Below are 27,869 nucleotides of genomic sequence, written 5' to 3'. Positions count from 1 at the left end.
TTGTGGTGGCCGCCAATGAGTGGTGCATGTGTTGTGGGATTTGGCCTTGTCAGATGTTGGAAATGTTGTGTTTTGTGTGTGCCTTACTCCATCGATATGGGAATCTGTACTGATGTGCCGTTGCACTGGTTCTGCGGCAGGGTGGTTGGTGGGGTGAACATCGTGCACTGGCTTCATCATTTTGACCCAGTTTGTTCATGCAGGCACCCACCTCATGGCACCAATGCACTGGCATGACACAATCAGACGACTCACCAGGCAGCCAGGCACGTCATCCTGCATGTCACCCCATGCAGCACGGTAGCGTGGTGATCAGCTGGCCCATTGAGTCATGAGTTGTTCCTTGATGTCGGGCCCACCCATGTGTGATGTTCTTGGTAGCGTTGCATTCCATCTGCACGTAGGGGGAGTGGTATTGCTTGCAGTTGCTATCCGCCACCTGCATGCCATGCTGGTCCACCTACGACACGTGGGTGCTGTCAGGGGCACCCATGTCATTTGGCATGCCTGCCAATGCATGGGGGCCAACTTTAGTGTTGTATATCTCCTGGGTAGTCCATGTTAGGGATTTGTAGGCCCTTGTGTGCTTGAGGAGGTGACCCAGCAGTTGTTTATGTGTCCGTGTAATGGACGGTTGTGACATGCCATGCATGGGCCCCACTGTGTGCTGGTAGGTGCCTGTGGCCTGGGTGTGGGGCACAGGCAACACCTTCAGTTGTGCCAGGATGGCAGTGTGTATTTGTATAATGCTCGCTTATCTCGTTATTTCTCAGCCCAATTATGGTGGTAATGGTGTCACAGTCAAGCTGGTAGGGGGTGTGTATCTGCTCAGGGGTTTCCTTGAGGGACCGGACATGCTGCGTGGGAATGGGGGCTGCTGGGGTGGTGACGGAGGCTACACTGGTGCTGCATGCTGGGCCTGTCTCCCCCTTTTTCTCCCCCTGTCTCCTCAATGGGGGGGCCTGGTGTTGTAGGTGTAGTTATTGTGGTCGTGCCCTTGCTGGCACTATTGGTATCATCTTGGTGTGGGAGGGGGTGTGGTGTGTGGATGTGTTCCTTTTCTGCTGTGGCAGACTCCATTGCCTCAACCTGTGCTGATTGTGTGCACCTGTGGCTCTGGGAACCACTGCTCAGGGTTCTTTACTCCTTCTCTGAGATGCCTGTATGTACTCCAATGCGGTAAGGTACTTTACGGGCTTAAGGAGGCCGTTATTTATGTGTGCTCCTTACTTGTGATCAGCTCCGGTTTACGCCATGCCGCTAATTTCGGCATGGTGGGGCGCACGCGCCACCCAAGAACGATAATTACAGCATCGCAGTTTACGGTGCCATAATTAGCGGTCTGAGAGGTCAGAATAGCCTGTAGCGGTAAACGATGCCGGTAAATCATTACCGGCATGGTTTTTCCCTTACCTCCTAGCTCAGAATGACCCCCAATGGGCCTCATTGTAAGTTTGCCGGTCCGGTAACAACGATACCGGTAAGCTACCAGTACTGTTGTTACCGGACTAGCAAACTGCGAGTTCTGCTCGCGGGTGCCTTCCCGCCCGCCAGTTCTGACCTGGCGGGCGTACACCCCATTCTCATTGAGCCCTGTGTGGTTCAAATGGGAATGGGGAGCATTTTTCTCCGGCGCCTGCAAATGGGCAATTACCGGGTCTGGCAAAGCTGTAATGACCCGGTAATGCCTATTCGTGGGCGCCGGAAAAAAAATGATACCGGCGGCACGGCTACCGCCAGTATAATAATAAGGCCCAATGAAGTAATTTTTTGTAAATAAAATAATTTGTTGTATGCAGGCCACTGTTCAATTGTTTCTTATCTAAGAAAACCCTGACACAATCAAGCTACTTCACTCCCTCTGATGTTCCTCCTCATCACCACCTTCCCCATCTCATCACTTTTCTCCACCTCCTTTTTCTACTACACCTCCTTAATCTTCACGGTCTCCTTACTCTCCATCCCATCACTACTCTTCACCGCCTCCTTACTCTTCACTAACACTGTTCTCCTTCCCTACCTTCAGGTCACTTCTCACCAACCTCCTTCCTCCTGATCCAAGTGAATCTCCTTCTGCTTTTACCTTTCATACTCTCCAAAGTCTCTCCTCCTCTGGCTCCAAACACCCAGAATGTTGTGGAAAAGCCAGCCATTTAAACAGCGGCCTGGCTCCATCCCTGGGGACCGCCCTTACTTGACCACATTTAGTTACCTATGTTTTTCATGTTCATGTTATGTTGCCTGTGACCTTTCCTCTCTCTGCACAGAACTATGGCCCGAGCCTGAAAGAATGCCGGACACCATCTTGGAATTCCATATAATGAACGCAATGGGTGGGGCTCCTGCAGCTGAGCTCCATGCTCCATGCTCACACTCTGTACGCAAACCAGGACAATTAATCTGCCTTGGTGCTAAATTGTTTGTGCACTTTGTCTGAGTGCAGGATCCAGCATTCTTGCACTAGGCCACATATTTCCAGAAATCTAGCACTTCTGATACCATTGTACATTTGGGGCAGTACTTGGCCAGTGATCCTAGTGTTACCATGCTAGGTGTATATCTGTCCTGCCAGAAGTCCCAGTTGAAGATGGAGATCCTGCTATGCCTCTACGGCATATCTTTTAACTATAGTTGAATCACAAGGGTGCTTGTGTTCTAGATGTGCTGTGAGCTTCTATTAAAGGGGCAGAGACATGCTCTCTCTCGCTATGGCAGACTGACTTTGGTATGATGGGGTAGCCTGGGGATCTTCCCTGCAGTGTCCCCAAGCCCACATGCACACACCACCCTTTACCCTAATAGCCAGGAATGGGACTTCATCACACAACTAGTTTTGGGTTACTGACCTCAGATGCCTAGTGATCTGGTAAGCCATTATCTAATTTTGAAAGTAGCCTGCTTGGCATGAAGGTCTTAGTGGTCCTTCGTTGATGGTCATTCTATGCTTAACTGGCTGTTGGTGCACCACTCTCAGCCCAGGCGTGATGTGTTCAGTGTTCTTTAGTCCAAGGATGAGTTGAGCTAAAACTTGTTGCATTCTCAAAAACCGGGGCATTTTACGGGGAGTCCTCCAGAGATCCGATTTCAGTAGTCAATGTGCATTAACATTGTCACGTTATATTGAGACCACCCTTAACCTGGGGAGTTCCTCCCCATCTCCAATCAATGAGCCTTGCAATACTCGCTTTTTAGCGCTTGCCTTACTCATATAGAGTCACACAAAATTTCCCCCCCACCCCCTTGTGCCCACATCAAGCCAAGAACTGGGCCGGGGTATCGGAAATAGTATTGTGTTTATTTGAATGATAAATATAGGAGATCACCAAAAAATGACACACACCACCTTCTTTGTGGCTCACCGTTAAACTTCTGGTAACACAAATGAATCACACAGGTTTGTTGGGAAAAACACAAATCACAATACTTTACTTTATCCAAATTTCACTTCCAGAAATAATCAACAATGGTCAATGAACAAAAGCAATTTAATATACAGTGCTGTGCAATTTTGATTTTCCTGCGCTCTTAAAAGGCTAGCAGTTTGGTTGATAGATTGGTACAAATGCAGATGACAATTATGATTTCACCCACACTTTTGCTTTAAAGTAAACACAGGGTGATTAAGCGGTTCCTTTTCAGACCCCCCTCACTTAAAGGCATGTGCTAGGGGAAGTTGGTCAGGAATAAATTAGGATGATATAAGAATTTTGGATTTTCATCGCCCCTCCACTTAAAGCCCTGTGTTAGGGGAAGTTGGACCAATAGTATTGCCCAATTAATTTACAGTCTACAGTTTTCAGCCACACTGGGAATTTGCTTTGTTAATTTCGAATTTGAACAAAAATCAACCCATGGTGTTCCGCCAAGGGGAATTAATTACATTAATATTTTTAGTTAAACAGGATAAAGATCTACACAGGTTTGCCCCCCACCCACTATAAAGAGAAAGGATTTAAGGCAAGCAGATTCCCACACCTTTGGTTTCAACTGGCTCAATTCTACTTGAATTGAAAGCCTCTATTTAAAGTTCAGGAAAGCCAGCTGCATTTCAGGACCTTCTTGGAGGACAGGTTCTTCACCATAGGGACCAGTCAGCTTTTTAGGCATCCCCATCAAAAGACCCAGACCACCCAGACGTCATTTCGATTTTTCTTTGGTGTTCCTTGTGACTATCAGATGGTAATTTGTAGTAGCTCTTTCCCCTTCTCTCATGGTACGTGTACCTCACATACCAGTGATGACACCATCAAGATGTCAATATTGGGCAGTGCCGTACATGAGTTCTCGCAACCAGGATTGGACAGTTACCCTTCTCTCTCCTCCCAAGTCCAGCCTGTCTCTATGGATTGGTATAGGAATTTGGAACAAACATATGGCAACTTCCATTTGAAATAACCTTGTGTTACCATGTCAACCTTTTTTGCAAACATTAGATACGTGACAAAACTTTATGATTTACTAGTAGCTGCCATAATGTATATATTTTCTGATTCAGCTAATCATGGAGAATTAAATAAAATGACAGCCAGGTCCGCCCCATGTTGCACAGGCGTTTGGCAATTTTCTGTCATTTTTACAAAAAGCATAATCATTAGGAACATGCAATTTACTCCCCACATTACTAATTTTACGCTCCACCAGTTCCCCATCTCTCAAATTCAGAGCAGCCAGGAACACCTTTTACCTGGCCATTACATTTCCCTAAGTCGCAGGTGGGCATATTTTATTTCACCAAATCGCCTTGAAATTATCCAGAAAATGAAACGTACATGTATGCAGTGTGACTTGTCATTTCTGAGAAAAATCAACAATTGTTGAATCTTGTCAACCAGATCATTGAGAACTTGATGTCTAACAACTGATTATGCTTAAATGCAGCCAAAACAGAGCTAATGATATATGGGTCACAACATGCTACAGATAGCCTGGACCAGGCCTTTGATAGCTTTGTGATTGATGGCAGTCGGATAGCAGTCACGTCCAAAGTGAAAACCCTTGGCACTCATATGGAGGCCAGCCTGAATGCTGGTGGTCATAGTGATAATGATGATAATGATGTGTTATTTATATAGCGTCTTAATCAAAAGCACTTTACAGAGCACATATTTACATACAATATCACCCAACCGAAACTGGTACTTATTTATCAACCTCAGAAGGATGAAAAGCGGAGTTGGCCTTGACGGGATTCAAACCTGTGACCTGCAGATTGTGCTCAGATCACAGCAATGAGCGCTCAACCTGCTGAGCTATCTTACCAGCCTCATGTGGATGTGATTTTAAACCAACTATCATCTCAAAGTACTAAGACAGGTCACTCCCATGGTCTCAAAAGGTCAAATTAGCCAGGGCTGTTATACTTCCGCGCTTGGACTATTGTAATGCCCTGCTGGGTGGGGCAAACAAAGAACACAAAATGTCACAGTACGCATCATGCACCAGATCAGTCAAAACAAACCTACACCGCAGCCCGGAGGGAGCTGCATTGGCTACCTGCCTCTGCGAGGATTTTGTTCAAACTGTTGACAGTATGTTACAAATGTATTTTAGGACTTGCACCTCAGTACCTTAAAGAAAAGGTGACCATTTATCATCCTAAAAGGGACCTCTGATCTGCGAAGGCTGCTGCCTGAAAGTAGATTGTATAAAAAGAGCCAAGGGAAACGGTTGTGTGTTTCCAGTGTTGGCAGCATGGGCCTGGAACAAATTTCCGGAAGCTCTCCATAAAGAGGAGAACTATCTGGCCTTTAGGAAATTGTAAAACTTCTCTGAAGCAAGCTGCCTTCTTTTGTACCCCACTGTATGTGACAACGTGTGGATGCCCTTTGGCTTTGGCGCGATAGAAATATATTAGCATAATATAACATAACCTTCCATTTAAACTAAGAGGAATCTTCATATGTGCAAATATGAGCCTCTCTTCCGACAGGTCATTTGCCATCCCTGGCCTGCATGTGACCAAAGCTTCCTGGACTGTGTTTTTTTTAGACTCTTTGTTGTTTGAAGTGTGTTGCTGCTGGTAATACAACTGGTCAATAAAGAGATCCCCCACTGCAGATAATGAGCTAGGCTGGCCCTTTGATGTCATGAGGCCCTGCAGACATCTGGCATCCTGCCCTCTTATCTGAAGGGGACCACTATTTTGATATAGAAAGCTTCTATTTTCCTGTATTTTTTCCAGAGTTCAGACTTGATTGCAGCCCCTGTTTTCACACCTCCCCCCAATGTTCTGTGCATGCACTGGGTAGGCCATCTTCCCTGCACTGAAATTAGCTTTCAGAGACTCCCAGTCTGGGGGAAGTTGGCTTTGAACACCCTTAGCGGCCACACTTTATTACAGTTGTAAGCAGTGGGGATGCAAGCCAGGCTTTCAGTTGGGGAGTCCTTTGCAAAAGGGTCTGCCTTAGGCCTACAAGAACCTTTCATGGAAACAAAGTGGGCTTTCTTTTCAAATGTTTGCTGGTATTTTGCAAGTGAAGCATAATATGCAATCCTTTTTATCAACACACACCATGGCCCTCATTATGAGTCCAGCAGTAGCCGTGCCGGTAAAACCGTCAGGCTGCCGCTGAACCCGTAGGGATTTACCGGCTCCGGATTTGCTGGAATTACCGGGGAATTACAGCCCTGGGGATCCAGTAATTCTGGATCAGGCATTCTGTAAATCCCCATTCCCGCGGGGAAGTGGAAACACCGGCACCAAGTGGTAATGGTGCCGGTGTTTCCGCGTCCGCCTGCGGCTGGTGGCGTTATGCCCTGCCAGGTCAGACCAGGCGGGTGTAACACCACACGGCAATAGAACCTGTAGTTAGCGGGTCCGGAAAAGGGTTTTGGTACGGTTTTACTGGCACCGTTATATCCAGACTGGCTAACTTGTAATGAGGCCCAATGTCTTTTCTCTGACATCTTTATGTTAGCAGGGGTAAATGTTTCTCATGTCTTGCTTCAAACTGCAAACACCCATGCAAAGTCATTTTGGTGTCAGTGTTTGAAAATCCTGCTTTCCACCTGAAAGGGGACTTTGCATTTCTTCTGCAACTGTGAATGAAAATGCTGCTTTTCCTTTTGTAATGACAGGTAGGCCTTTCTCACATGGCACTTCCTTGTATTACTTGTAGAAACCCCACAGTCTTCCTTAATAGGCTCATTTTCAGTGTGAAGGTTTTGTTAGAAATGCTGGCAAATCATTTTTTCAGTGGGCCTTCAGTTCTGTTTGTTTGGGGCGTTTGATTACACTCCACAGGCCCCCCTTTCTTTTGTGGTGAAGAGCAGGGCAGAGTGGGGTTTTCATTTGAAGACACTTTTCTATTGTTCTCTCATATTTTTCTTTCGGGTAACGCCCGCCTGGCTCAATTTGCTTCGTTTGGGGGTAGGCACTCTGGCCTCCCCTTCAGTCTTTGGGTTGGGGTGTGGTACAGCACACCTTTTCATCCTTCTTTTCTGGGGTTTCTGGGGTTCTCCCCAGACTTCCCCTCTTGCCTCCAGGCTGAAAGTGAAGGAAGTTAATTATCTAGAAAATAGAAAAAAGAGAGGTTCCGTACTTTGTACACAACATATTTCTCAGGAAAACATACGCAGAATTGAGAAGAATAACAAAAGCATACAATTATAATACAAGACATTGTCACCATTTCACAGCACCTTATTTATTTATTTTGTTCTCTTTACATTGAGTACTAAATAAATTACTACATGTATATGTATTACACAGCCACAGAAGTGGCTGTGTAGTTATGGTTAAGTTGCTGTTTCCATGAATGTTTTTGCAAAGTTTGGTGATGTTTGGTCCAGGGGGGGAAGCGTTATAGGGGGGATCCCAAAATGCCTTTTTTTCCCATAGTCTAAATGGGGGAAAAACCTTGCACACGACTACAGGCCAAACCGCTGGACGGATTTTCACCAATTTGCGGCAGGGGCTTTGTCCCAAAAGCGTGCTTTTGTAAATTTGGTGACAATCCGTGCAGTACTTTCATTTAAAATCAGCAAAAAGTAGGTCTAAAAAAATTAGTGATATCTATGTCCGCTCCGCGGTCACACTTCCCTGTTCGCTCCGCGGACAAGATACTGATTGGCTAAGGGGCTGGCTTCATAACCGCGGACACGCAACGTCTCTGCCAATTGGCCGCAGTGAGACATGTTCTGCGTCAGATTGTTTGGATGCGCCCGACATCTTGGATCCGGCGACAGCGCAGCGGCGACCAGCGGCAACATGCCATTTCGAAAACTATTTTTCTGTGTCATAGTGCTTGGGGAGGTTCACACAGTAAGAGATGGGTGTAAAACTGTATTTGTTCAGGCGATAGGTGTTAATGATGTATTCTCAATGCCCACCTTGTTTGGAATGTTTGTGTGTATAGAAAATGAGGGTTTTAATAATGGTAGTATTTTAGTCCGTGCTGTGCACAGGCACCTTCAAACTGTTCTACGGACACGCGTGGTGTTAACGAACATTGAAATTGAGTACATGTCATTATTACATTATTTTTTCCTATGGATTTGCTATTGATTAGTACGCCGCCATGGGTGTGACATGCTGCGGTGGTTGTGGCCAGGTCCTGGCCACAACCACTGCAGCATGTCACACCAATGGATACACCTGTAGTATTGATTATCGATTAGATGGTTGTGGGGATAAGCACTGGAGGTATAAGCCACTGCACACCCATACATTGTAATATCTATGGACATACAGCTAGGAGTCTAGCCTCTGGCCAGAACCACTGAAGCATACCAAACCTATCGATATATCCGTACTACCACACATCACTCAGGTGGTAGTACACACTGCCCACAACCACTGCAGCATATCACATTCACACATCACACCTATACAATCGACTATGTATCTGGTAGGTGTGGGCAGGGCAACAAATTGAGTACATGCTACAGTTACAATCTTTCGTTGTATGGGTGTGCTACTGATTCATAAGCAACCATGGTTTCTAATGCTGTAGTGGTTGTGGCCAGGGCCTAGTGTCTTGGGTACATGGCCGTATGCCGTAGTCCGTAGGCCATATTTCCAAGACTCTAGGCTCTGGCCACAACCACCGCAGCATGTCACAGCAATGGGTACACCTGTAGTATTCATTATCGATCAGATAGTTGTGGGGAGTGTGTACAGTCTTGGCTGCATGGCCGGAGGCCATGCACCCAAGAACAAAATTATAAGCTCTGGAGCTATAAGGCACTTCACACCCATACATTGCAATATGTATGGACATAGACCTAAGACTTTAGGCCCTGGCCACAACCACTGTAGCATATCACAGCTATAGATGCACCCGTAGTATTGAATATCATTCAGGTGGCTGTGGGGAGGCCCTGCACCCAACAGCATATTTACATGTACTGTTGTTTCAAGCCACAATGGGTGTGATTTGGTGTGGTCATTGTGGCCAGGACGTAGAATCTTTGATGCATGGCCAAAGGCCATGCACCCAAGACTGAAGTCATAAGCAGTGAGGTTATAAGTGAACATGGGCATGGTGTGGTGCAGTGGTTGTGTGCACATTCTAGTGTCTTGGCTGCGTGGCTGCAGACCATGCACCCAAAACTGAACTTAGAAGTAGTCAAAATAGAAGCACCATGGTTTTGATATGGAGCAATGGTCGTGGGTAGGACCTATAGTCTTGCTTGCTTGGCCATAGGGTGTAGGTGGTAGGTTATAAATCAAAGATGCTAGTCCTAGCCTACAGCCACTGCACCATATTACTGCCATAGATTAGCCGTGTAGATTTGCATATGTATGAAATGACTGTAATTATACTTACTGTTTCATTTGTTCAGAATCCATACATGTCTTACATGACTGTAGTACTTGGTGAGACTAGCCTTTTTTAATTTCTGTGATAGAAGAAAAAAGCATGTTAGGGTTTGCATTTTATGAAGACTTATTACATTGTATAACAGACAGTTTAGCTTTTTTTTACCCTCATATTTAGTTTACAAACCAGTGTACTGTGCATTGTGCTCAGTTTCTGTGTTTGTTTTTCTAATCCTTGGGTCTGGGGGAAAAAAAACCTTGTTGGATTAAAAAAAAACCTTCATTTGCTATGGTACAAACTATTTCTTTGCTTTCTTTGAGTGTTTCCTTGTTGTTTCTGATTAATGTTATGTTTGTTGTCTTGTTGCCGATTTTTAACAACAGTTAGATACCTGTTGGCGTATTCTAACTTTGCATTTGTTGTTACGGTTCTGTGGTATTCATTTATCTGTGTCGTTGTTATACACTCTTGGGCAGTTAGATACCTGTTGGCGTATTCTAACTGTTTCTAGTCTTTCACTTCATTTTTTGGTAATGGTGAAGTACACATTAGTTATTCAATTTTGGCTTTAAGAAGATTAAATACACATTTGTAAGATTAGCTGGCAATCTCTGCTTTAGAGTAATGGTGCTATCATTACATTCCACCCATCCACATTTCTTTTTAATGTATGCAATGTAGTGACCTGCATTGGTTGTAGCTCCTGCATGGTAGATTATACCTACTGTTGTAAAGGTTCTCTTTCCAAGTGACACTTGCCCGTGTGTAAATCCAGTCAGCTTGCAGTTGTTTTTGGTACCATCTGCATTATAACGTAGCAGCATAAGTATTATGTACTTACTATGTGTTTGTATCATTAAGGTGGAGCGATTGTCTGAATTGCACATAGTACATAATCTGCTATGGTTTGCATTCTGTACAAGTTGCTGAAATGGAATGGATTCACAAGTAGGTATGGATACATACACAAATAGCTCATTTGGGATTTGTTCCTGTATCACATTGCTACAGAGAGTGCATGTATGTTTCCACATGTATGAAATCTGGAAGATTTCATTTATAAGTATGATATATGATATGATATTTTATTTGTATCGCGCTCGTACACAAGTGTTTCAGAGCGCGACTAGGCAAGGGAGGGGAACAAGGGAGAACACAGCACAACATAAAAATGATCTTACTAGGCCCAGTGACATTGAGAACGCGCAAGTGCATGGGAAAGGGAAAAGGGAAAAATAAAAAGTGCATGGAAGGGGGAGAGTGGAAAGTGCAGAAGCCGAGGAGCCCAGATAAATAAAATGAAATAAAATAAAGGTATGCTTTTGTTCTCCAGTACTTGTAGTAAATCTCACCATTCCAGCACAGTAGTCCAATTCTTGTCTTATTCCTTGAACACTGTACGTGTTGTCAGGATTGTTTGTTGCGTTTCTACGAAGGACTAACATTTGCAAACACAATTGGTCTGTACTGTGTAAGTAAATATTGGTAACAATTGGTGGCAATTGAAATAGAATATTCATTGCTACATTTGAATAGCAATTTACACCAGTTTTATTTCAAAATTTGAATGGACCAGCTAGTTCTGTATCTGAGTGATTTTTTCGGAGTTTCTCTTCCTTCTTTGAAGAAGTACCTGGTTTACTTTACTTTTACTTTCCCTGATAGGTTCTTCTTTGCTTGTGGTAATTGATGAACCTTTACCTTCTTTTGTTTTCTTTGAAGGAGTTGATGTCAGATTCTGTTGCATTTCTGTTTGAATTAGTTTTCTTTTACCACGTTTTACTTTTTCTGGAATAGGATATTGTTTCAGATGGGGGGTGTACAGTGAACGTAGTCTATTGCATTCAGCGTTCACTTTACTTGCATTAAAGTTGATTAGACATAGACCGTCAAGTGTACGTAAACCATATAGTGCTACGTAGCTCATGCCTTCTTTAAAGACTGTGTTTCCTATATCTATCAATGCTTTGTCTAGGGTAAGACCTTGGGATTTATGAATTGTCACTGCATATGCAAGAGTTAGAGAAAATTGTTCTCTACGTACATACATGTCTTTGAACAGAAGGAAGCGAGCAGTTGAGCGCCCTATCCTTTTCACTTCTGCAAGTTTGTAAAAGTGAATATTGACAAACTGAATGGTGTTGTCACGTGGGTATGATTGAAAGCCAACAACTGTACCCAGTGCCCCATTAATTAGCCCTTGCTCCACGTCAAGGTTACGTTTAAGCATTACTCTACAATTTAAGGATAATTTTAATATTTTTTCCAACCCAGTTGTGATGGAGATTGAATTTTCTATGCTATTTAATCTTGTTGTGGCTTGCTCACACATGGGTAGTGTCATACCATGTATGTCTAGTTTGTCTGTGGCGCAAATTTCCATTATTGGTTGCATTTCTTTATTTAACATTGTTTCATTGAATCTGAAACAACTTTCAAGAGTTGGCATTAAGGCCGTACAATTGACATTTATGTGCGCTAATTGTTCCATAACATCAGTAGAACATGCTTTATCACCATAAAGTGCATGAATGTGCCGGTATTTCAATATTGCTTGTGTTTCCTGAGATAGTACACCAACTCTAATACTCTTTAGGATGTTGGCATAAGTGAGAACTGCAGATTGCCGCATGTTTCTGTTAATTCTCTGTATTGGAAATGTTGCCAAAGGTTGACATTTCCTATGCTGCTGCCAACAGATTTACAGCACAGTTTGTGTCCTAAGGTTTTAAAAATAGGTCCACCTTTCGCTGGTGTCAATTGTAGAAGATCTCCGAAAACAATAATGTGTTTCCCTGCTAAGAGTTCTTCGTAGTTTGTTTTAAGTACTTCTTGCAATCTGAGGTGAATCAAAGCCAACATTAGGTTGGAGACCATGCTCACATCATCTATTAGTAGCATTTTCATTTGCTTTAATACTCTGCATAGTTCCATTGCAGCTTCTGCAGAAAGTTTGTAATAGTCTAATTTGTTTTGGTGTTCTACTGGAAGAATTCGTAATCGGTGTAAAGTGACACCGCCTATGTTGTAGGCAGCTAAACCAGTTGGGGTAGTTAGAACAGCTGACAGTTTGTTGTTTGTCAATTGCTGAAGGAACTTGCTGATGATTTTGATTAAGAATGTTTTTCCTGACCCAGCTTCACCACTGACGTACAGCAATATTGGTTTGTAATTTTGGCAGGTACATTCTTTATTTTCGTGTTGTACACCATGTGCAATTTGTTTTGTTATGTCTTCAAAAATGGTGCGTTTATCTTTGTTAAGTTTAGCTTGTTGTACAGTTAAATCTTCTATATTTTCTTGATAGTGCCAAATGGTGTTTTCCACTTCTGTCATAGCTAATTCTGCCTCATTTGCTATTAGTGGCTGTCCTAGTGGTTCTTGGCTTCCTGTTACAGAAGGTTGACTACTGTCGGAAGAGTCCTTATCTAGTTGGGCCTGAAGTTCTTCTTCGTGTTGCTGTTCATTGTGCAACATTGTTTTGTACTGTGTAAAGTTCACATCGTGATAGCGCTTTCATTTGCTTTGAAAGCATCTTCATAGCAGTCATAGTTATCTAGTATCTCTTCTTCTTTTCTACATGGTTTAAAAGGTTGTAGCAGAGACATGTAATATAGTTCTTTTTGTTGAGGAGTTTGTAATGACAATTTAACATGATTAATTAAGCTTTGTTTGGTAAGTTTCACTAAGCTGCCTTCACAATCTGTGACTCTATCTGCCTTTGCTTTCATCGGGTTTTATATTATTTTTGTATGCAAAGTTTTGAGCTATGTGGTATAGACACATGCTTTGCTACTCCTGTTCGGATAGTATGTGTCCAGTAAATTGTTTTTTAAAATGTCTTGGCTGTTGGGATCATTTCTTGCAATTGTTTCTATGTCCTCATATGATTTCAGAACTCTTTTTCTAGATTTAGCAGGACCAAGATTTAGCCATACTATGTTGTCTGATTTTCCATACAAACCAGTACCGGTTAAACGATCTGCTGCTTCATAGGCGCCACATAATGTATGAGAGAGCATTGTTATGCCTAGGCTGTACAGTTTTTGAGATACTGTTTTGTCTGATGATAGGTCGTCCCAGAGGTCTTGAAGATCTGTTTTTTCTGCTTTTGTTAAGTAGGCTGTAACATATCGTACAACAGCAGTGGAATTGTCTGCAATGTACTGCACATCTATGTTTGCATTCCATATGAGGGCAATGATTGCATTGTAATGTCATGTTGAACTGAAGTCATGAAGTTGTTCACATCACCTGTTTCTGTAACTGGTCTAGGGAAACCTATCCGGCATTTGGTGTAGTATTTCCTTTTGTTTTTGTATTTGCAACGACAATATTTGCCACATTTGTGTTTTTGAAATTGTAAAATCTGGCCATGCAGCTCACTATGTGTCCGTTGTGAAGGGATTTCACAAGTGACATATTTTTGATTGAACTTCAAAACAGTGGCATCAGTGTCGTGCCCAAATTTAGGTGCACCTTTGATCCATAAAAGCATGTGAATATGTGGTGCGCCTCTCTCTTGGTGTTCTTTTCTCCAAAAGAAGTGTTGCACTTCTCCGAGGGGAGGAACAGTTTTATTTATTGACACATTAACTGGATCTAGAGAGCAAAGTTCTCCAGGTGTTAATAAATGTATATTGGTGGTGTTGTTGTTTGATATGCGTAGGAACTCATGTAAATCTTCCCATGCATATTCTGCACAACTTAGTGTAACAAACCAAGTTGGTGGTCCAAGGTTTCTGATCATACAACGTACGTCTCCCTGCCATCGGAACCAGTACAAATTTGTTATACTTGATTGTAACACCTCATCTTTTTCTTGTACTTTTTTTTATTAATTGCGTAGCTGACATATTTTGAAAGTGGGTTCCAGATTTCAAAATGTGCGTAACCCTGAAACATAGGGTTGCAAGTTCACTTTCAAAGAGTAGGTGGAATATGTATTCCACATTTTGTCTAAACCTGGGATCTTGCGAATACATTCGTAATGAGCGGTATTCTGATGCCGTAATCTGAGTGGGTCTATCATTGTATCTTACACCTTTGCCAGTAGGAAAAAGCAGTGGAAAAGCACGTGCTTCTATACTTTTTTCCCATATGCTCATTGGTGACCCTTTGGTTTGTCGCTTTTGGTAAGTTTCTAGTGCATCATCTATGCTTTCATTGGAATGCAATGGATGAATTGTGTACTGGTCCAAAAGAGTGGATACTGCAGCAGGATCCAGAAGTTCGAATTGTCCAGTTTCTGATGACACTTCAATTATTTCAGTTGTTTCCCTTAAGCTTTCTTCAATATTAATTTCCTTGTAGTATTTGTTATTGTCTTTTAGATATTGGAAGGCTTGTCTAACTTTATGTAAGTCCACCAGTTGTTGGCAAATCTTTTTGTCTTTTGTTGGTACACCATTTACCAAACAATTAAAGAATGCTCTATTGAACATTGCACTCCTAGAGTGTGTTCATTTTTCTGTTAGATCTAATGGCAAATAAACTACTTTGCCACAAATGCCTTTCACAAATTCAGAGGGAGGTAATTTTGCTGTTTTTGGGTGAAGGCGTATAATTGATTGAAATGGGTGAACTGTTTGAATTATGATGCTCTCATACAAATTGAGTTGTTGCATGGTTTTTGGCAGTGGGAACAATTCTAAATTATTTGTGATAGCACGTGAAGGAGTTTGGTTGCTGTCTAGTTTTGTAGTGCAGTAACTGCAACATATTAGGGGTTCACTTATTTGATATTTGTTTTCTGCTAAAAGGTAGAGAGATAATTCAAACCATTTGGAATCTTCATTGTCTTCTATTTTGTATGCTATGTCTGTATTTTTTGTGTTCCTTTTGTAAAACGTTCTGCGGCAACACACACACACATGGTTTGGTATTTCGGCCGATGCACTTTTAAATTTTAGTATTTCTTTTTTGTATGTGTGTAAAAGAAGATTGCTATGTGCAGAATTGTTGGTAGTCTGTTCTAAAACTATTGCATTTTGTAAGTGCCTTTCACTTCCAAAATATTTTCTCTGGATACGGTCAATTTCTTCTTGTAGGTATTTGGGTGTACCATGCAGAAGAGTGTTATTTAAATTGGCTAATTCTGAAGCTGGACTTTTAGCACTGTACATTTTATACACTAGATTTCTTACATTTGAATGATGTATTGATATCCTTTTGATATCATGGAAGGTGCTTTTGCAAATAGGTCGAGAAATGCAGGCCAATGAATGTCCTTGTAGTCCTGTGTATTTGCGCACTGGACAGATATCCATATTTTGCAGCACTTTGATTTTAATTTTGTCTTTACCTTTCACATACTGATTGAGGAACTGACGTAAAGATTTAAAAGATTTGTTAGGGATGGCACACATTGACGTGCACGGCCATTTGTATACTGGACGGTCAGGTTCAGTTGAATCGAAAGGTAATTCTGAGTTTTCAGGGGATACTTTTCTAAGCAGTGTTTCTTGTTCCATGATGCTATTATTGATTTTTTCATACCCTAGTCCACTGCTATGGATGGCAATTGTGTTTGTTTGATTTTGTTTGTATGCTTCCTCATTAAAATATGGTTCTTTGATTGTTGTGTGACTCCATTCACCTCCACAAATATGTAAGAAGTTATTTTTGTTCACATTCCGTTTATTGATAAGTTTCTTTTGTAGTTTGGTACTTAGTTTTGATAGTGGTTTCAGCCTATTTAACAGCTTGTAGGATTAATTTTCTACGGTAGGTTTTAAGGGTTGAGGATGATTTAGGTCCTCTTCTTATTAGATTCTGAAGGACTGTGTGCTGAAACATTTTTGCTAAAATACTTTTTTTTACTATAGGTTCTTGTTACTATATCAGGATTAATAGGAGCATTGTTAACAGTACTGGTAGCCTATTTTTTGTGAAGAGTTTTGTGTTTCGTGCCACATTTTGTTGGAGGAGGTAAAGTTTCGGTAGTTGAAGCTTCCTTGGTTTTGCTTAACGACTGTATTAGCTGTTTTGTTCCAACATTCTCTACAAACTCTTCTACAGATGGATGCTTAGGTTGGACACTTTTATTTTTATTTGCTCTACTTATGCGTTCCTTTCTACGGACTTGCTTTTTGGTAGGCATTCTTTGGGGTCTGTTGAAAAAAAGAAGTCATGGTTTGGTCTGTTGTACAATGTATGTGTGCTGTGTGCATGCGTGCATGGGTTTGATGGGGAAGCTCTTTGTGGTGGTGTGTGAATGTGCATTGGCCTCTTACAATGATTTGGGAAGGCTATTTTTCAGTTTGTATACTACTACAATGTGCTTCAGATGAGAGTACAAAGTGGGCCAGTGGTGAGGAGAGCATTAATAGTAAACGTCATGGCATAAAATTGAAACAGCTATTTGTTTTGTAGTACTAACATTCTAAGGCTTCAGTATGTTATTTGAGTTCCAAACACACACGGATTTGTGAGCCATTCTGCCTGTTATTCTTTGTTTAGAAAATCAGGATTTGTGGGTAGAATGGTTCTGAAATCACTGTTTGGTTTGGGGCGCAAATTAAATACATAACCCACACAGTCTGTCTGAGGAATAGTTAGAATATAAAGGTAGTACTGTACTTACTTTTTTTTGCAGAATGACCATGTTTCTTCGGATATGTCGTTTGCAGTGTACATGCTGTTGATTTTCAGGAGAGTAGTCTTCACTGTGATTGTAAAAAGAAGAAGTTAGTAACTTTGTGTGTTTAAAGCAGTGATGTTACTGTACATGTTAATTTTGCATCTTTCGCCGGAGTATTCTCCTTTGATATTTCAACACAGTGCATGTGTGCATTTCACTTCACTATGTGCTGCCTTTGTAGTTACTTGCAGTATGATAGTTGCACGTGCTTCAGAAATGAGTAAAATTTTTAGGTCATGAAAATGCCTTGTTTCTTGTAAGCTGTGTTATTTATAGCAGAGAGGTTTTTAAGCGATAGGTCATTATAGTAGATGGGAAACGTTTCTGTACTTTCATATTATAAGTACGATTTCGAAAAATCGGGAGACCCTCACAGGGAGATGTCACCACAGCAATCGGGAGCGTGTATTTTTCTCATACCATCGCATTGGAAGTAGCTGTTATGTAGGCGGTGCACAGTAAAAAATGGTGTCAATGAAAAATCGGACATCTTGCACTTAAAGGTCGAGTGTTGGTATGTATTGGCTATGCAGATTTAGTGGCATTATTTGTTTAAATGAAATCATAAGGGTTGCACATGTTCTCTGATTAAAATATGCATATCTGTACTTCATACGCATGTGCGCATGGATGGAGCTGTACGTAGAAATCCACGACAGTTGCACAGTAGTTTATTAAATAGGTGCTTTGCAATGATATGCGACTTGCATTCAGAGTGATTAATAGTACATTTGAAGTGCAAAATTTTGATGACGGAGTTAGATGTAGGGATGTTGAATGTGATTGGTGGATGGTTGTGTGACTGCTTAGCTGTGTCCAATGAGGGAATGGATTCGCGAGTGATGTGGAAAGGGTAGAAGGACTGGCTAAAAGTTACATGCCACACGTAGACAACGCTTGTCCGCGGGTAGGGTGTGTCACATATGGGTTTCTACAGCAAATCCAGTACGGAAAGGGGACTTTAGGCATCAGCCAATCAGATGGTCACATTGCTCTTTTGTGTCCAAAGACGGTGCGTATACTGAAGATGGCAGAGGTGCAGAGGGTCAGAGTTTTGGTCCTTGGAGATATTTTTGTCCAGGGTTTACAGCACTATGCCGAAAGTAGGCATGTGGCACACCATTTCGATGCGAGAGGAGTAGAGGTGGTCTGGAGCGCTGAGACTGATCGCAATGTTGCGGCCATTCTCCAAGTTTGCACTGAGATGCGTACGATGACCACTCCTCATGTGGTACTTTTGCCCTACAGTGCTTGCCATTTGGGCTATGTACTTTGTTGAAAGATTTGGAAGAGTTGGTTCAAGCAGTCATGAACATCTTTCCAACTGCGAAATAAATTTTTTCTGGGTTACTCCGTAGAGGAAAATGGAACAACAGTTCTGTTTTCTGTCCAGATCAAATTATTGGGAGGTGTAACATCAATTGCGGCATGCATGCTTTTATGTTACGAGCTGGTATGTTTTTCTGCAGACACGAGAACATTCTTCCCAGTAATGCGGCTTATTTCGAAGCAGATGGTGTTGCATTTTCTTCTTTGGGAAATGCCATGTTCTTTTGGAATGTAAGGCTTGCTTTGGAGAAGGTTCTATAATGGTTGTAGGAGTAAAGTAAGATAAAAAAATATAATAACAGGTGTCTGTAAGACATCTGCCCCAAAAAAAAAACAACGGCTCTTTTCAGGGCCCACCTTAAAGGGGAAAAGGGGAATAAAATTTAAATGTACAGTCGTCACGCTCTGATCATGTACGTGTCCGCGAACATGGTGGTAGTTTGCAGGTGGCGCATAATACCAACGGGGATTCTGGGGTGGAGACACATGCAATGTGCAAAGGTAGGGATTGGTCAGTAAAGTTCAGTCGGTGTGTTCTGTACAGAGAAATTTAGTGATAACGCCTTTTCCCTGACAGGAGACCAGACAGCCATGGCTCTGTGTGCTCGAAAACAGGTCATCTGGATTTTGGGAGACTCATGGATATATTGGTTGAAGGTGCATGCAGAAAGTTGTGGTCTATGTGCAGATCTTGGATTTCCTCATGTGGAAGTGCACTGGCATGGCGTGCGTGGAATGAGATGGCTGGACTTGGTACCACTCTGTGCAACTTTCCAGACAGAGCGTCATCCTGATATACTCATCATTCATTGCGGAGGAAACAGTTTAGGCCATGTCTCTGGAGTTTCTTTCCATTTTTTAATGAAGGACGGACTTGCGAAGGTCATGGACATGTTTCCAAATTGCCAAATAATTTTTTCCTGTGTTGCACAAAGACAAATGTGGCTGCATTCTTCTGGATTTGGTCCACAAATGGAGAAATCGAGGCCCAATGTAAATAAGGCTGTTTGTGCCTTTCTAAGAGATGTTGCCATGTCGTCATTCCACAATGAAAACATTTTGTTTGGCAGCATTTTTCGCAGAGATGGAGTGCATCTCACATATGCTGGCAATCAGATTTTTCTTCACAATGTACAAAATGCATTGCGACTTTTTTTGGAATCGTAGTCACGTATTTGGCAATCTGTTTTTGCAACCTACAGTTTTTGAAGCACACACAACCCCACCGAAAGGCTCTTTTCAGAGCCACCACTTACTCCCAGCGAAAAGTTAATTGGTTTTGCTATGCTTGCACCCTCCATTTTTGCGTGTCCTAAGACTGTCCGCAGACTTTTCCAAAAATGCGTGGGGGCCTACAACGGTCACTTGATAGTTCTATTGTTAAACTGAGAAAGGCGGCTCTGAAAAGATCCTTTGTTGTAATTTTTGTTATTTTCCTCTTTACTGCTTTTGAGGACACGCCACACTAGGAGAGGAGGGCAAAGGAGGGTAAGGGATGGACACCAACCACGGGGATAAGAAGGGGCAGGAGGAGAGAGAAAGATATAGGGTGGGCTTCACTTAGGTAGGGAGCAGTTCTTCTGGTGCTCCGTGACCGTAGTCTCAAAAGCACTTCGAAGACTCTGCCCCTGCACAGTACTGTGTCACAGTACACACACAATATTGTCACCCTCGAAAGGTAAAGGTCAACAGCATCGCAAATGGCTTGTGAGGCAGCTTGAGGGATGCGCTCCCGCACAGGAGTGTCTCTTGTGGTGAGAGGATCAGACACAGAGGATGCTGTGGAGGAACTCAATCTACTACGTTCTTCGCATGGCACCACCTTGCGAATGTACACACTGTGGAACGAAGTTAGGTGTCGCTTCATCGTTGTTGTACCAAAGCTGTACGCACCAGGTCTCCCGTGACTCAGCACCAACTGGCACTGGTTACACCTGACCAGGTTTGCACGTGCTTTCGGTACGTTCCCAAAAACGGAACACAACCGCCACACCCATGACTCCCGGTGAGTGTTTGTAGTGCAGAGTTCCTCCACCTAATTCTCTTCTTCCTCAATCTCTACATCCTCACCCGTATATCCCTTTGCAGGCCCTTGGGGAGGTGGTGGCGGTGGAGGGTTTGGGGGTGGTACTGAGGCTAATGAAGCAACAGTAGCCATGGATGCCATAAGGATTAATTGGATTAGTTGGCTAATGGTCGCAACAGCAGTAAAGGCAGCACAGCTCAATCTGCTATAGCCAGAAGCACAATGAAGATGAGCTCAGGGGTGTGGCCATTTAAAGGGGTGGAGGAGTGCGCCTTGTGACCATATTGACCACTGAAAAGCCCTGCAAAAATTCTAAACGACACATTCACAGGTAGAGCTATTGTATGGGACATGTGAAGTGGTGATTTTATACTGTAAAATAATTTCCCATGTATGTATAAATTGTTTTGCAATGTTGCGGAGGCAGACAAACTGCGCAAATTAGTCCACACGCTCAGCATGGGTGCGGTCACATGATGACGTCCTGAACACATCCGCGAGGGAAATATGTGCCCGCTGGACAGCAAATGCAGACTAACAAACGCGCGCATGCGCGCAAGTGTTCTACGGACAGTGTTCAGCTCATGAAACTAATTAAAATTGTGACACAAGGGAGACAGGGACAGGCGCGATGTTCATTGTACTTATGGGTGTACTGCGCATGTGCGTACATGCTCTGATGACTGTACGGACAGGTCCAGTGTCCTTAGGACAACTCCATTTTGTTTGCCTACGAACATGCCAGCCACCGCGCCTGTCCTACGGATGGTTCCATCTTGGCTGCGGACGATACGGACAGGTATACTGTCTTTAGGACACTCCCATTTTGCTCATTTACAGACATACCGGACACCTGGTGTGTTCTAGGAACATGTTTCATCTTGTTTGTGAGCGGTACCGAGATGTACAATGTCCTTAGGATACCCCATTCTGTTCATTTACGCACAACTTGCACAGATGGTATGTTCTAAGATCAGTTCCATCTTGGTTGGCATTGGTACGGGTAGGTGTATTGCCGTTAGAACATCCATATTCTATTGCATACGGCTAGCTCAAACAGGCGCGCTGTTTGCGAACATTTTAAGGCTTTTAAAAAAAAAATCCTCAAACTCTTCAACTGCAACAAATATACAAAAACTTTCTAACAACACACACATACTTCAATCAAGAGAAACACAGGAGGAAGCAGATACTGACACGAATATAGGGGAATTAGGGTTCAACACGGGCTGATTGTCAGGAGATGATTTGTGAGGGGAAGAAGGGATGGATGTTTCATCAAAACGTCTATTGTCTTCTTGAAGGTTTGGGGAAGGTTCACTAGGAAATGGAGAAGGGGGGAAGGTACAGGTCGGACAGTGATAACGTATTTTTCCTCTCACAAATTCCTCCACAAATTGCCTTAAACTGTTAAAATTGTCATTTAGTGTGTCCATTTTCAGTTTTATCCTTTTCAGCCTGTCTTCCTCTGTGTTGTTTGTTGGCCTTTCTTCTTTTTTTTCCTGGTCTGTTAAAAATAAATATATATATGTTAAATGCCCATAAATTACTGACCATTATTTTGCTTATGCAGAGCACTGTGTACTATTATTATCACTACCTTCGGACATTTCCCCATGCGGAAAATTCTCCTCCAGCCACTCCAAAGTACTGTACATTTCTGTGTCAAAACAACAGAAAGAAATTATTTTTTCTGCCCATCATACCAAAAAAAGTACACACACACATAAGAAAAATGAAGTTCAGTTACTATTTTGTTGTAATTTATCTACGTTGTAGTGCGTGCGTCTATTATCGGTCCTGCATGCAGACTTTCTGTGAGGTAATTACGTTGGAGGCATACTTTCTTTTGTTATGGCATAATCCATTTCATTCTACATGGTCATTAAATGCATGTTTTTTTTTCAGACGTTTAGGTTTCCCTATTTATTTACTAGTACTTATAATGTCTTTATGTGTCCTTTTTCAAAGTTGACTATTTTTTGTGTAAGACAATAGTACAATTTCAGATACCCCCTGACTGTTTGGATACTGTTGACCTCGTCCGCAGACATGTGCTCAGTCCGTGCCTTTCAAATATCAATAGTGAGGGGGTTCTATATGTTCTATGTTACATGTATATAAAGTAAGCAAATTATACTACATATGTCCCAAGATCACATGATGATAGTGTATATTCAGCAAAAAAATGTTATTAACGCAATGTTTTGATTAGGTTCCCCTTCAAAAAACCTGTGACATTCAGTAAAAAAAAACTGTGTTAAAGGGACGTTATGGTTAAGTTGCCCTACTAAAAACCCATACAATTCACTAAAAAAAAAACATTGTTAACGGGATGTTACGGTTAGGTTGCACTACTATAAACCTGTGAAAATCACAAAAAAAACTTTATAAACGTAACATTATGATTCAATGTAAAACCGAAAACCCCCTGAAATTCGCCAGTTATGGTACGCTAAGCAACCATAACTGCCCACACCACTCTGCACTGCTAACACTAAAACCCAGAACATCAAAGATGACACCATACATTTCATTGATGACATCACTGATGACATCACATGTCCATTTACTTTTCAGACGAGGGGTTGTGAATGTAAAAAAGTATTAGGGATGATGGGGACATGTGTAATAAAGTATATACTTCATCACACAATGTAGTGTTCTAAAGAAAATTCCATTGCAGTGTTCTTTCTAGTACAGGAACCTACTAATACAGAAATGTACGTATTGGCTGCTGCATACACCACAGAGGTGCTATGTTTGTTATTTCCAAAGTTGTATAATAAAAAGGTGAATGTTTCTGTATCACACTTTTCTGGTCTGTGAAACATGTACTAAGTTGCTAATAATGCATCACTTACCACATATTTCTACTAAAACACATAAAACATAAATAGACTGCAATGCATACAAATATGTATGGAGAGTAAAGTAAGCATACAAGACGCAGTATCAATACCAACTGTGTATAATCTACATGATTGCATTCACGCACAAAAATGATTGCTGTGTTTCATGCCTGCTTCTTCCCCTATTTATTTACATCATAAGATGCAATTAAATTGTAAGGAAAGTATTGTACGAACATGTGAGAATAGCAATGTCTATAAATGTAATTCCTTTTGCAAATTTACTTTCTGACTGTCAGTAAGTACACCCACCTAGCCTAGATATGGCAGTGAACAAAAACAAAGGGGCTACACATGTGATGTCATCAGTGATGTCATCAATGACATTTGTGATGTCATCTTTGATGTTCTGGGTGTTAGTGTTAGCAGTGCAGAGTGGTGCGAGCAGTTATGGTTGCTTAGCCTTCCATAACTGGCGAATTTCAGGGTTTTCTTCGGTTTTACTTCGAAGCATAATGTCACATTTATAAAGTCTTTTTTTGTGATTTTCACAGGTTTTTAGTAGTGCAACTTAACCATAACGTCCCTTTAAAAAAGTTTTTTCAGTAAATTTCATAGGTTTTTATTAGTGCAACTTCACCATTACGTCCCCTTAACAAAGTTTTTTCATTGAATATATGTATATACATATATATATATATATATATATATATATATATATATATATATATATATATATATATATATATATATACATATATATATATATATTACATGGCCACGGTAGTGGCCATGTAGTTATGGTTAAGTTGCTGTTTCCATAGGAAGAACACTTTTTGGGCGGCTTATAACTTCGCTCTCCCTGGACGGATCCTCACCAAACTTTGCAAAAAAAGTAGTTGGGTCACTCTGAATTTTTTTGCAAAGTTTGGTGAGGATTCGCCCAGGGGGGGCAAAGTTATAGGGGGGGTCCCAAAACTTTTTTTTTCCCCATAGACTGAATGGGAAAAAACTTTGCGCATGGCTACAGCCCGAACTGCTGGACGGATTTACACCAAATTTGCGGCAGGAGCGGCGGCCTGGTCCCAAAAGTGTGCTTTTGTAAATTTGGTGTAAATCTGTCCAGTAGTTTTTTTAAAAATGACTAAAATGTAAGGCAAAAAAATTAGTGATATCTGCGTTGGCTTCGCGGACAGACTTCCCAGTTCGCTCCGCGGACAGCACCCCGATTGGCCCATGGGCTTGTGTCATGTCCGCGGACATGCGACGTGTTTGCTGATTGGACGGCGAGGGGGTGGAGCGCGCCAGATTTTCTGTGGCGCCCGCCATCTTGTATTCGCAGTCGACCGCGTACAGCGCAGTGAAACGTGGATAAAAAATTGTATTTAGTGCCGTGTGTTGGTGTGTAAGAGTGTTTAGGGAGGGTGGGGGAGTATGAGATAGGTTCAATGCTTTGTTTTTTTATGTGCTAGACGTTTTTGTTGCGTTCGATTTGTCCGCGGAGAACACGGCTGTTCTGACATTTTGTAAATAAACGAAATGGTGGGGTGTTAAGAGGACGGAGTATGTGTCATTTTTGTTCGCAAGGAAGGTAAAAATGAGCTATGAACACTCGCGATGTACTTAATTGTTCGTAAATACACAAACTGGGGGTGTCCTCAGGACGCTGTCCGTATTGTAATCTGTCTAGTTGAATGTGTTCTAAGAACACTCGCAGTGTCCCGAAATGGTTGCAATTACACAAAATGGGGGTGTTCTGAGAACGTTGTTTGCATTGTTCGTTGTCAGGGTGAAAGTGTTTTAAGAGCACTCCTTTTGTCCGCTAATAGTACAATTTCCTAGGGGCATCAGCCGACTTTTTGTCCACTAAAGAAACGATAAATCCGGCTGGTGTGCGTCGACATTATGTGATAATCCTATGACTGGCGCTATTGACCTGGCTGACTTGCTTTTGCGACACTAAATCATATCTCCCGCCACTAAGCCTGATATTATCAAAGCATTCATATTCCCCGCCTCTCTCCGTGACGTTACAGGGTGCGTAATGAAACGCGCCCAGTCGTCTCCAGTACTACGCGACTTTACACAGAACCCGGAAGACAACACACATTATGTCACAACACAGCGCGCCACAATTCAGAATATGAAACTGTGATTTAAAAGCAAAGAGCAAGATTGTAAATGTTGTAAAGTACATTTATTTGACATCAAATGTTTAGAGAATATTCAGCGATTTGCTATTGTCTCTGCTGTCGATCAGCAAAAGTTTATTTGGAGCCGCGCGTTGTTCCTTTGCGGTAGATAGGCTGTTGGTTTATGATAAAAGCAGTAAATGGTCTCTCTGATAATCGGAAGGTTGCTCCAACAACGAGCCATTAGACCACCGTATTGGTTGGTATGTTGTTTGTAGCCGCTAGTACTGCGTAAGGGCATATTGGTCCTTGGCGATTGTCCCATAAAATGGTGAGGGTCATGAAGTTGCATATTTGGACTTGCACCTGGCAGTTGAAGACCCCATCCGCTGGAGTCTGTAAATCGTGACATAGACAAAACGGGGCCACGTACCTGTTTTAAAAAACATAAATTAGTCTCACCAGCCGATCTTCATTAAAAATCATCATATTATTTATTAGGGCATGAAACTATTTGCTATCGAAGATAGTGCAACAGAGTATGTTAATAATAAAATAATAATATTTTCCCTTTCATATAGCGCTAAGAACTGTGAGGTATCTAAGCGGTGCTTATTATTAACCACGGTGTGTGGTGCTCATTTATCGACCACGGAAGGATGAAAGGCTGAGTTTGGGCTTGCCGGGATTCGAACTTGAGTTAGCAAGCTGTGCACGGATGTCAAAGCGAGCGCTGTACTCGCTGTGCCACTTGACAGGCTACAGTAAAGTGGCACAGCGAGTAGAGCGCTTGACCGCCTGTTAAATTATTTCTATTAACCCACTCTGTGTCGTCTGCCTTTTTCAGAGCCCTCTAAACGACAGGGGATCAATTTGGCGGTGATAGTACGCGGTAGAAAACATTATGCCACTTTCAACGAACAAGTTCAACTTCAGCGGTCTTTAATGCTACGCTATTGTAATTATATTTGGTATAAAGTAATGTAAAGGGTTACTTACAGTACAATTGCAATTTCCATTGTATGCGAGTGGTGCAGTCCGAAAATACGACTCCGCGTGTGCCAACGATCTTTCGCATAGTGATATAATATGTAAAAGTGGTTTCGTTTCAGAAATTTCATCTTTATCTTCTCTTACGTTTTAGCAACACTCCTTCAAGAGAAGTCTTTCATCACAATCTCTGTCTGTCAAGGTCAAAACACAATACAACGTTATAGTCTGCTTCGTGAGCCTCTCCGGGGCCCGAGAAAAAAATGAAGCAGCTGACCTTCACTGTGAACGAGCATAAATTCTTACTTTGCAACATTCTGTGTAAAGCCATCTGTAGAAGTTGGTTTTTGCACGCCATGTTTGTATATTGTTTGCGTGATATTAAAAAAAGTTTGTTTAAAGGACGTTATGGTTCTAAGTACAGCCGAAAGACCCCTGAAAATAGCAAGTTATGGTAAGCTATGAAAAATAACTCGCGCCAACACCATGCACTGCTAAGACTAACACCCAGGACATCAAAGATGACATCGCAAATGTCATTGATGAAATCACTGATGACATCACATGTGTATGTACTTTTCATGGAATTTGTGTACTAGGGATTTTAAATTATAATGTTCTGAAAAAAGTGTCAAGGATATTGCAATAAATATACCGTTATTAGTGCTTTGAACGATGCATTTATATCAATAAATAGCATTGTATTATGGGATTCTATGTAGTATACTGAGCTGCTAATGGAGAAAGATAGCATTGTGTGCAGATTACAAGATAAAAGTATAATATTTGTAATGTTAATATGTAGAATAATGAAATGATAATTGTCCTGAAATGTTGGAAACTTCACAAAATGGGGGTGTTCTGAGGACGTTATTCGTATTGTGTGATTGCTTAGCTGTATGCAATGAGGGAATGGTACAGAGAGTAAAGTGGACGCCGTCCGCGGACACCGCGGCTGTTCGTGGACAGAGCGTGGTAAATCTGGGTTTTTCCAGGAAATCCAACATGGAAAGAAGACTGTACGGATCAGCCAATCAGATTTCGAGGTTGTGGATTTGTGTTGAAAGAGACTGTGTGTGGTGAAGATGGCAGAAGTGGAGAAAGTCAGGGTGTTGGTGCTCGGAGATATGTTTG

Source organism: Ambystoma mexicanum, chromosome 5q, assembly GCF_040938575.1.
Source record: "Ambystoma mexicanum isolate Mex_15411 chromosome 5q, UKY_AmexF1_1, whole genome shotgun sequence".
Lineage (NCBI taxonomy): Eukaryota > Metazoa > Chordata > Amphibia > Caudata > Ambystomatidae > Ambystoma > Ambystoma mexicanum.
This window is presented reverse-complemented; position numbering follows the sequence as displayed.